We start from the raw sequence: 12,424 nt of genomic DNA, 5'->3' as shown, positions 1-12,424 counted from the left end.
TAGGCCCCTTCAGGTACTGGAAGGCTGCTCTAAGGTCTCCCTGGAGCCTTCTCTTCTCCAGGCTGAACAACCCCAATTCTCTCAGCCTGCCCTCATATGAGAAGTGCTCCAGCCCTCTGATCAGCTTCATGGCCCTCCTCTGGACTCGCTCCAACAAATCTCAGACCACAAGACTTTGCATTTACTAAACTTACTTACACTGAAGCTCTTTGTAGTCAGGAGGGAGGAAAACAAAAATAAATGAGAGACTAAATACTGAAAACAGATGAAATACCTTCCTGTCTGTACCCTGAAGGGAACGGGAGAAAGTGGAGTTTGTGACCCAACTCAACAATCATACATGGCAAATTAACCAAACTTGTTTACTTAGTCTATTGCTTAATGCAAGGACAAGCTTGTAGGCAGGATATTATTAGCCATGAATGCAGAAAAATCAGTCCTTTGAGTTCTCTGTTGATTTCTACTCTCAGGATGTTTAGATTGTCCACAAAACCATTTCACGCAGGTCTTAAAGCAGACAGCAAGTCTTCTGTGCCTTAACTTAATGCTTACATACTTATAATCAAGAACCTAACACTCTTGCACCACAAGAATATTATATCAACATAATCCAAAAATACCTTAGAGATATGTTTCCGAATATGCTCTGTTCAAAAACATCTCAAAGTAAGTTGTATCATTTTCATGTCTTTTCATGCAATTATACTCTTTTGATGTTCTGTATTTCTTATTTTCAGAGTGGAGCTTCTTTAATAACAATTGCATTAATGCAATATTGCAAAGCAGGTGATATGAGGCCAAATGGTGAGCTCCTCTTAACAAGTGTAATTTTCATATTGTATATCGCATTTCAGAAAAAGTTAAGAAATGCACATTGTTCATAGGAAGCAAAGAGACCGGTCTGTTCCACTTACACTGAAAATATAAAATGTTCAAAGTGCTTTGCTAAATACGTTGAACTTTGTAAAATTAAAAGACAACACAGTACAGCTAGTGTTGGTGTGCATTACAAATATTGCAGCCTTTGCCCAACAAATCTGTTGCATCCTATCCTCAAAAATAAGTCAGAAAAGGTAGCTTTGGTTACTCTGTGGTTCCAATCGATGACTGTTGACTGAACTGGTGCAATAAACATTCGGTTTCAAAGGAAAGAGAGGGTTTTTATTTAGAGACAAAATAACCTCTACTCTGGAAAATTCAGAGAACAAAAAATCCCTGGGTTTCTATGAGCTCTTACACTGATTGCTTTTAGAAAAAAGCAAATGTATCCAACTCTAAATCCCTTTTGTTGCATACAACAGCACTGAGATATAGATATAGATATAGCCTCTATCAAAATAATAAATGAGCACAAATATTCCAGTCTAAAGTCAGGCCTAAGCGAAGCTAAAATAGCACATAGTATATAGCAAACAACCTTAAAACCAGATGCAACTCCTTCCCAACAAGTTCTTTCTTTACACCATAGATGTAGCAAATAGCCCTGGACATTACAACAATAAAATTAAAATAAATAAATCAAAATCACAAACTGCATTAAAAACAGCACACAGGATTTCATGGATTAATTACAGAGAAGGGGAGGGGGGATAGAATTAAAATTAGGACTGTATCAAAACATATAAAATTGAAATGAAACTCTATTATGTGGTATCTGCCCTGGCATGATCGTGGTACTGCAGAACTTCAGAGTGGTTACACAATCTAGCTTATTAATTCTGAAACTGGAAACACAGGGTCATAGGCCCACTAGGAGGTAACAACTTGAAGTAGAATAGAGCAAAAGATAGTGTAACTCCGCATGTGAGACAGTACAGCTCTGCTCCATTCACGACATGGCCCTGGCTGCTTTTTCATCAGTCATATCCCCTGCAATTATCCAGTGTGATAAAGCCTCTCCTTTACCGGGGATTTGGCTGCGGGGCTTACTACTCTAGAAGCTGTTCTCAAATGCCGTTTGGTGTCAGTGGTAAGGAAAAGGGGTATAAACCCTCATTTAACATTAAAGCACTCCACGACTTCTGAATATGTAGTTTTGCAGCCTTATTGAAATACACCCACAAGCTCAGGCAAGGTGCATATTATTTACAAATAAACGGGGGGGGGGGGGGGGGGGGGGGGGGGAAGAGAACTGTGGAGGCCTTTTTATCCTAAAATCTCTACTTCTTTAAAAATAAATAAATTCAAGAGCAGTCTTTTAGGAAATTCTTTCTCTTTTCGAAGCTGGGGTGGAGTAGCTGCTTTATTCTATCTTTCAAAGGCAGAATATTATGGTATAAACTTTGATGTTTCTGTTTTGTATAGACCTGAACACTGTATGTAGCTTTCTAGCACAATAAAGACCCTGGCTTGGCAATGAGAAAGACATGCTAAGATACGCCAATACAGTTATGGTTTTCTGATTATTCAAGGCTGTTTCATTCAAGGCTTAGACTTTCACATGATTTCAAAGCATGGCATTACCTATGTTTGAATGCAGTTGTTTATGAATGTTTTATTACTACAAACCAGCATGGATGTTTGAAACCAATGTAAAAACCCTCAAGCTCCTTACGATTTCCCTCTACAGCTCTCTTTGTCATAAAGGATGCTATTCCTCCCCACAATGTAATCATTTATACTGTGCACAGTGTGTTGGTTGCAGAGAGAGAAAACCTAGTATGCAGCAGGGGCTTGAAAGAGCACGCTAAAAAGTATATTCACATCTGAGCCTTAAAAGCTATTTTAAAACCTAACTATTCCTCGCTGCAAAACATTTCCCCTTTGTTATTACAGTAGACATTATCAGTCCCAGTTGACTCTTCCATTATGCAAATACAGATGCAGAGGGGAAGCACTGTGACACCACCAATGATTAGGGTACCATATCACCTTTTGGGCAAGAGGTCAGCAGAGGTGGGGTCTATCTCTTTCCATCAGCCAGGATGGACTTACTGGGCTTGGGATCTAGACTTGGAAGATTTCAGTCTGTGATGTACACTGCAGAGTACAGAATTTCTTCCTTTGCCACTTAACTGGGATGTGGGAAGATCCCAAAGTGAACTTCTTTTTTTGGGCTCACTGAACAACCATACAACTGATGCTCAGTCCCCACACAAGGCTTTAACATGGCGCAGGGGACAGAAAGGAACATCATCAACTGTGGTTAGTACCCTCACCTCCAGTTTCCCTACCCTTCTGCATGGAAGCACACAAGGTCATTACCCAGAAGTGGGAAGGAACAGAGGTACAACAGAAGTCCAAAAAAGCTGATATTGCAATAGTACTGGCATTTACCAGGTTTTGCATCATATTAGTATAAAACCTATACATCACCATAAACTGCCTTACATTAACTCTCTTCCAGCACATAGATCATTAAATTGTACAGGCATACAGAACACATATTTGTCGTAGTTACCGCAGTATAGCTTTATAAAGTGGAAAGTTTAGCAACTAAGGTGTTTATACAAGAACACAATACGAAATCAAGATTTGCTTAACTTTTATTTGTTATTGAAAATGATCCAGGAAACAATGTTAAAATATCCATGATTTTTTAAGAGTGTCCTCACCCATAATGAAAGTTAAGTGTAAAGCTGAACCACTGTACACTTCATCCTGTTTTTAACTTCAAACTGATACAAGTAATCATGAGTAAATCATGAGTACTCTTACTTTAACCATGTTCAAAGCAGTTAAACATTTATTGCTTATCTCCCTCATCAAGTTAAAGAAAAAGGCTATATTATTGGATTTATCAAAGATCCTCTTAGATACTAATTTCTTAATGATGGGATAAGAATCCATGTTTACTGTGGAAGGCCCTTAATTAAGTTTCTCAACTTTTATTTGCCAAAAAGCTTGAGGTTTCTAGAAATGAACACATTTAACATTAACCAAATTAGTGTTTGATTTCAGTTTAGTGGAATCAAAAAACAGAAAACACAGTGGGAGAGGAAAGTATAGCATCTTTTAAATACAGTTGAATTTTCCTGATTTTCAAGTTTTACAGATATGCATTCTCCCAAAGTTCTAAAATAAACTAAAAAAACCCTGACATTGTACATTTCAACAAAAAGGGCAGGGGGAGGGAAATAAGTGCAGACATGTGATGAGGTTTTTTGTTTGTTCTTCAGTTTTTCACTTGCTAAAAAGCAGTAATGTTGTCAGATACCATTTATGCTTTTATTCTTGCCTTTTCTCACTGCCTCGGAGGTCACACTATTGTGGTGCTACACGTCCAACTAGTACTCCCGAGACATATCAACAGCTAACATATGGATAAGCTAACTGGAGCCAATCTGTAAAGCCAAACAGTCGGTGCTTGTGATCTGACATACACACTTCGGGTTTCAGAGGGTTTTTGCCCGATTAGTTCTAGGCTGGTTCTGTGACTGAACACCCAGCTGCAGCTGAGCTATGTTGCTTTAGTTTCCTCCAAAAGAGCACTCCAAGATGCAAATCAAAGTATGGGAAATTGGGATGCCTGCGAGAATCACTTCAGAATTGCACACACCTTACCTGAACTAAAACACTAATGAAAATGCACACAGCATTCGTCTAAAGAAAAAAAAGAAAAGCCACCCTATATTAAAATACTGTCTAAAACCATGTCAGCAAGTGGGCAAACAATTGCAGTTTTAAAGCGTCCTACCTTGTTGTTATCATCCAACCGAATAGGCGGCTTTTCTCTTACAAAGACTTCATTCATAACCAGCCCAACGTGCTTTGAAGATCACACTGGTGCTAGTCTTATTGGGGTGGGGTAGGGAGGGGTTGATCTATCCCCTTCTAGAATAAATATCAGTTGATAACTTGGTGGGTCATCTTTTCAGTAGTTTGCTGTAACAGCTTTATGCTCTGGCTTTATTGAGTGGTAGATTCCCTGAGTAAAACCAAAAATTCCACCTTTAAAAGAAATTTCTTATCTCAAAATTTACATTTGCTGTCAAAATTCTGAAGATCCATTTCTCCCTTCAGACATGTACTATGCTAGATCCTTCCCTATGATGCTCTCCACCTCCCTCAAGAAGCACGGAACAATAAAGGTAAAAGGTGACTCACATAACTAAACCACGTTGCATAGGGATATGTAAGCCCAATTTTTTAAACATGACCTTAGCTATAAGTAAGTCACAAAACCGCCACAAAACAGAACTTTTGTTCTTCCTAGTGACAAAAGGTATTATAAGTAAAAGGGAAACTCAGTAACCAGGAATAGCAATGTTTTCCTGAACAAGAATAAAACATTACAAGCGCAAAATTAATTTAATTATTTATAATTAGCAAAAATAAATCTCAGTATAGAAGCACTCATTTACTAGTGCTTTCACCTTTTTTTTTTTTTTGCCACGTATTAGAAGACTCTTCCTTGTCTGTGCCACTAGTGACGGTATATAGAATTTCAGAGCCTACACTAATTAGTGCACTTGTGACTGATGGAATCTTCTGTTAAAGAAGAAATACGTAACACTACTCTTACAGTTATGTTTTATTAGAATACATGAATTCATACTTTTCCATGTATTTATATGAATCAGGATTAAAAGCAAACAGAATAGCTATATTAAATCCGTTTATATCTGTTGTTTCAACTGCAACCAAAATGGAAATGCATTTCTTTTGATACTGTTTCCAGCCCAGGAAGCAGAAGTGAAATATGCTGAGTGGGATTCAATAATCCTTGTTGTTCATTTATTTGCAAAAGAACATGCATTAGTAATACACAACTTGATAATCTCACTAAGAAATATTTAGATAGTTTCAGTTCATATTTTCAAAATACTTACAAATAGTGTTATTTTCTTAACTAATTAGTTTAAGACATAGTCCTGTATATTCCAACTATGTGCAGCTAAGACAAAAGGTTTTTTATTGAGTACAAGGTAAAAACATCTCTGCCTGGGCAAGGAAAATGATAGCATAGGACAAAATTACCTTCTCTTCACATTTGGTATGTCTACCACACCCATCTTTTTGAGCCCCACTGAGCATACACAATGTATTTTCCTTCAGAGCAACTAGATATAGTCATACTTTCTTCTGGTTTGAACACTGAAGTCAAAGATAAGTTACTCTCACATATGAAGCTGAGACTGGGAAAATTAGGGCTCTGGGCTTGGCTCTTCCGTGGAATGGATCTTCAAAACATGAAAAACTATAATGATGCTTCTACAATTCTTCCCCAATTGCTGCCAGACTTTGTCTATTACCTGCCCAATACAGAATGAAATCATACTGCTAAAAACTAAAATACTGCCAACAAGATAAGCCATATTTATACTGTCTAATTCCAGAAAATTAGTGGGGCAACACTATTTATGATATCAGGTGGCTTTGCTTCAGTTTCCTCCAATCAGATGGATCTGCAATACCATCGGTGCAACACATCTCATAATGACATTCATTAAGTGGGGTCCCAAAAGATCAAAACTATTATCTTCAAAGACTTTTAGTTAAAGGTTGAATTACTAGCAGACAAGATAGGAAGTCTGTGAGATGTATTTAAAAGAGGATCTGATGGTGACCTTGGAAATCTTTCATTGCCTAAAAAGTACAGTTATAAGCATTATATTAATCTTTTAGAAAAATCAGACTTACTTAATCACCAAAAATGCAGAGAGGAAGAAAAAAAAGGAAAAAAAATAAGAACGTTTGCTCAACTGCTTTTGTTGATAAACTGCACACTGTGGTGTGTTTCACATGCTTTTTTAACCCACATAATTCCTGTTTCATAAAAAGAAGTATGTTGTTTTTATAATTTCCCATTTTTATGGAATTATAAAAAGAATTTGAGTTTATGAAAAATGGTAAAAATGTTTTCCAGTTCTGGTCTACTTATGTTAATACACCGTTCTGGTTCTACGTTACAAAAAGATCCAGATTTTTTTTCTCTGTCAACTGTAAGATCAGATAGACCTTATTGAAATAAAACATTTGTTAAAAGCATTTAACTTTAGCAAAGCAAACTTCCTAAGCTAGGAAAACAAAAGTTACCCCCTATACAGGGCTTTTATACACCTCTTTCCTTCAATAAATTTGAAAGAGAAAAGTAGATAACATCAATTAATAGACAGACATCCTTTTACCACATTTTTACAGAATCATTCCTAGAAGTTTTAATGCAAATCAGTTGCTTCGGCAGTTTAAAAAGTAAGCTTTTCTAGTAATAGGATCAGTTATTCCCACAGACACAGCTAAAAATTCTGTTGGCAAGGCTTGAGTCCAAATTTGTTTTTCATTGTTTCTTCGTGCTTAGAACTTGCAAGATGAATATATGTATATATACAGGTAAAAAGAAAAAGGAATCTTTACATAATTGACATTGTCCAACTAAGTAATATGCCAACTAAATAATTCTCTATGCTGGTATAAATATTGCTTTACAGCTACACAACTTCAGGACTTTTTTCTTCGTGTCTCATATTTGACATTTGTTTTATATTAATATAGAGTCAAATTCATATTTTGATGTAAATTTAAAACAAATTTGTCTAAATTAATTAGTATACTAAGCAGTGTCACAAACCCAGTATTGTAAAGAGCAAATGTACAGACTCATCTTTTATTACCATACTGTGGCATGTTACATCTACAAAAATGATGATGACAAATGCCATAATCATGCTTGAGTCTTAGTATCACATTTATCATGAAATATTCTCCTGATAAGAACTCCAACAGATGAGTGAACCTCCCTTCTGTGGTTAGAGCTCTTACCCCAGCTGTCTAACAAGCACTTCTCCAAAATTTAATGTGCTTGCAACAGAATCACCACAAATGAACACGTGCCTTGAACACTCCAGATCAAGGCGGATTCAGGTCATGATGCCAGAGTGAAACGCAGTGGCTGAGACACAGCACATGTTCCTTCTTGCCAACCTTGCCACATGAGCAAGTCAGGCAGCTGGATAAAGAAATACCGTAACACTGCTATTTTCTCTGCGTCGCTTTAGTCCTCTCCTCCTCTGTGTTCTTTTCTACCACCTCCTCGCTTTTGAAGCTATGTTTTACCACAACTTTTCTTTCCTTGCTGTAACTCTCAATTCTCACTTCTTCCAGCATGAGTCTTCTGTACACTTTCCTGTGGATTCTGTTAACCTGATCATCAATTAATGTTTAAGTATTAAAGTTTGTGTTTCAGAGGAGACAGTGCAATTAGCAGGAACAGGAGTGAGTCCATCATAGCCATTTCTGACTGACTGCAAACTCTGGCAAACATCAATTTACATTAAGTGCAGATTTCACAATCAGGTTTAAAAACCCTATTGTAAACAAATAATTCCTTAAGCAGTAATGAAGTCCATATATGTATACCTATCTCACAGCTAGTTATAAAATTTCCCTGCAATTAAATGTTTTTATAAAGCGTCTCTGCTACGACATCTGAGTTAGGTGCCCTGTAACCTTCCCTCAGCTGGGCACTTACAGGGTCTGGCTCCTCTAAGCTGCCTTTTTTCCCCACAGGCTTGTTCAAACTTAAATACCTCCGAGACCTCTTCACCCTTGTCAAATGTGACTGAAAGGAGCAAAAGGGTACTGGTGCCAGGACCCTTAGACAGGAGACAGGCAGGAAAAGCACAATAGCCGGCCATTCAGCATGATTCCACAAGGCTTACTCCTTTCAAAAACAAAACAAAAATTTGGATTGTAAGACATGCACAGACTTCTCATGCAGAACACACTTACATCATACAATCGACACCTAGCTACAAACTGTCTATTTGATGTCAGTGCTGGGCAGACTGAATTGATCACTGAAGACATTCAGTGACGCTGACCTTGTAACTAAGATGCTACACTGGCAGACAGAGAAGGGAACACATAGACAAATACTTGAAACACGAAGAAAAGATTTTCATGTCTAATGCTACAGCCTCTAGATTAGCATAATTTTTAAATTTCATTAAACTTTTTCAGGTTGTGCTAACATAAACAGTTTCTAGAAGAAATGCTGAAAAACAAGTACTACTACCATTACAACTTCCTTCTGTACATCCGAGACTGATGTCTTTGTAGCTTTTTGTAGCTTTTAAGCTACAAAGATAATTTCTATCTTCTCTTTACTTCAGCTATTATAAGACTTGATAACTTTCAACTGCTGGCAAATGTTTGCTGGATTCTAGACAACAGAAGCAAAAGTCAGGAGTACTAGATTCAATCTCTATTTCATGGTGAGTATACCTTGTGGCACGCCTTCATTGCAGTTAGCACGGGTTACTTTACCACTTCTCAGCCATGCATAAAACCCCATATAATTCAGTCAGGTAAGACTCTGACTGCACAGTTTCATGCATAGATGAGGATAAATGACCAAGTTCTACTTCTACTGCAAAAGCATTAAAAAAAAAAAAAAAAAGCCCCCACATTTTTAACCTCATCCATTTTGCAGCAAGAACAGTAGCTAAACCATTCAAGGGAAAAAGCATTTTTCAGAGCTTTTCCACCATGTAATTAAGACTTACTACAGCACAAGGAACCACAGGAGTGGTGGTGTAGAGCAAAGTCCAAGGAAGCTCAAAGGGGATACAACACTCGGAGACAGTACTACAGGAAGAGCTCTGCCATCACTGGTATGAACACTGGAGTACAGATCAATGAGCTAATGAAGCACACAAAAGAACCAACCCTTTGTAGACAGAATGTGCTCTTGTAACATCATCTCAAAAGGCACCGTGGCTAACAAACTAAAATTACTGGATGTCGCTCTTCACTGTACCCACACAACCTGCTAGTACTGTAAAACGTAACATATTGCTGTCTAATATTCAGAGCTTGAACAACAAGGATAAGATGCATAAAATATATGTGAGTCAGCAGAAGTCAAACTTGAATTTGGATACAAAAAAGGAAGTAATGAAATGCAGGACTGCGTTGGAAGAGCTTCTTCAACATAGTTCCAGACTGCTCTGTTACAGATCATAAGTGTATCTGCATGTCAGGTTTGGGTAGGCACAAACTGTCTCTTGACAAAAATTGCCTGTTACTGGTTTTGTACTAATCAAACACAAGAAGAGAAGCAACAGCCTCAGAGTTCTTGTAAGAGACATGGGGAAAGGCAAGAAAAACTTGTCAGAATTTTTAGGAAGTTGTCTGGCAGTTTATCAGTGGGTTGACACAAAGAAGAATTGCCAGGAAAAAAAAAATTAGTATTGCTCAGCAAGTATGTTCCTTTTTGTTTTCACAAAATATATGCTTAAACATGAGTAAATGAGTCTTGTTGAAATTAAAAACATCTGCTTGACCATAACCACATTGTTCTAAACAACTCCGTAGTAAATATCAAGTGCTTCTTTCACACTATCCTTACTGAAATATTTTAAGCACAATCTTCTATTGAGTGTTCAAAAAACTTTTACAACTGGTATCCTAGCTGTATGCTAGCTGTGCCATCTCACAGTACTGTTAAAGCTCATGCATCAGAAAGGCACAGGAAAAATCTTACGCCTGGAGTTTATCCACCTCAGTGCAGATGATTGTGATTGGACAGATAATACTTAATGGCCATCAGAATTCCAGCTTCATGGATATAGACACTTTAGTTAATCATAAGATGATTTTTAGTTGAAAAAATTGTTTTGGGATTGACCTAAACGTCAATGACGTCATGTCAATGTCATAATGCCATTTCTAATAACCATACATACAAAATAATCTTAAACTAGCTGCTTGGCCAGGCCACACCTATGACTTCTATGCTGTCCATACTGGACCTAAACCAAGAGGCCAGCACTGAATTTATGTTGACACAAAGGCTAGTGGTCAAGCGTGGGTGAAAGGATGTTAGCTAGAATTGCAATAAAATGAGATCACCCTAGCTCAAGGATCAATCACACTGACTCAACAGTCTAACCTAAAATCTACCTACCTCAGAGAGGGAAAATTCCTGAAGTATAGGGTGTATGTCCTACAACATTTGGCCATATAAAGATCTTGGTATACTGCTTGAATGTGAGAATTCAGACTGTGTCCAGTTCTGGGCTCCCCAGTTCAAGACAGACAGGGAACTACTGGAGAGAGTCCAGCGGAGGGCTACGAGGATGATGAGGGGACTGGAGCATCTCTCATATGAGGAAAGGCTGAGAGAGCTGAGTCTGTTTAGCCTGGAGAAGAGAAGACTGAGAGGGGATCTCATCAACACTTATAAATATCTAAAAGGTGGGTGTCAAGAGGATGGGGCCAGACTCTTCTCTGTGGTGCCCAGTAACAGGCCAAGGGGCAACAGGCACAAACTGGAACACAGAGGGGAGTTCCATCTCAACATGAGGAAAAACGTCTTCACTCTGAGGGTGACCGAGCACTGGGACAGGCTGCCCAGAGAGGTTGTGGAGTCTCCTTCTCTGGAGATATTCAAACCTCACCTGGACGTGATCCTGTGCAACCTGCTCGGGGTGATCCTGCTCTAGCAGGGGGGTTGGACTAGATGACCCCCAGAGGCCCCTTCCCACCCCTACCAATCTGTGATTCTGTGATGACTCTCCAAGTCCAGACAAAAAGATGTGATCTCCCATATCACAAAAAACATTACTCCAGCTGATGAACAATCACCTGAGCAATCTCACCCCACAGGCTTACAGACATTCATTCAAAATTCTCACAGGCCACCTCTGAAATGTCTGAGATGTTAAAACCTCTCTGCAGCAAGATTTATGAAAACTGTAAATCCGTTTCCAATAATATAAAATGTAAGCACTTCCCACTGTTTGACATTATGAGACATTATAATCCCAATTCAGAGTGCATTTTTTCCCTTAACCATCTCTTCCCTTCCCCTGTGGAAAAAGATTTGAGAACAAGAACTTTCATTTGGCCATAGAATAGGTAGAAAAGAGCACAAATGCAAGATCTTCAGCTACGGACTGTCAACACATTTCTTCCATGACAAGTAAGAACTTCTACAGACCAATTCTTCCTTGAATTCAGCATCACTGAATCTACTGAGCTCCCCACGCCTCTTTAAAAAACCCCAAGAGAGCCTTATCACATCTGCGTATCTGCTTATAGCTCTAATTTATCGAGAGAGTAATGAAAAAGCGGTCGCTGGAAGAAGGCTCCTATCAGGACTCGGATCGATGCAAACAAGTCAAATTACATGCCAACGCGTGGAGCGCGCTTGGCTGAGCAGAAAACGCGGGATGCTAACACTTTTCCGGGTAACCAGAGGAGCACCCGGCTGCTGGTAGGCAATTACAGCCCTACCACTCGAGTCAAGTACTCGGAGAGCTGGGGACAATTACGAAGTGGATCGGGGGAAGGAGGGCGCTTCTAGAAACCCTGCCCTAAAACCAACATAACCGGCAATAAGCAACCCCGAACCGGAGGCAATGTCCTGAAGCTCTCTCTCTCCCTGCTTTCGGCACACTTCGGGAGGAAGCTGTGCTCACCCCCCGCCCCCGCGCTTCAACCCTGCTCACAGCCAGGATTCTCCCCTCGCCCCCAGCCC

At 38.8% G+C, this 12,424-nt stretch overlaps 1 protein-coding gene and 1 long non-coding RNA gene across 2 annotated transcripts in view; both read right to left on the bottom strand.

Annotated features, from left to right (window-relative positions):
- USP12 (ubiquitin specific peptidase 12) overlaps positions 1 to 12,424 on the bottom strand; it is a 40,088-nt gene that overhangs the window by 27,075 nt on the left and 589 nt on the right. The window lies entirely within an intron of this gene.
- Positions 3,513 to 11,164, bottom strand: LOC142599917 (uncharacterized). Its single transcript, XR_012833384.1, has 3 exons — positions 10,850 to 11,164; positions 8,469 to 8,602; positions 3,513 to 8,082 (listed from the first exon to the last, which is right to left on the bottom strand). It is a non-coding gene; the product is annotated as an uncharacterized LOC142599917 (long non-coding RNA).

The sequence above is a fragment of the Balearica regulorum genome, chromosome 1, assembly GCF_011004875.1.
Source record: "Balearica regulorum gibbericeps isolate bBalReg1 chromosome 1, bBalReg1.pri, whole genome shotgun sequence".
In the NCBI taxonomy this organism is placed as follows: domain Eukaryota; kingdom Metazoa; phylum Chordata; class Aves; order Gruiformes; family Gruidae; genus Balearica; species Balearica regulorum.
The sequence above is the reverse complement of the archived record's forward strand: the minus strand, read 5'-3'. Positions and strand labels throughout refer to the sequence as shown.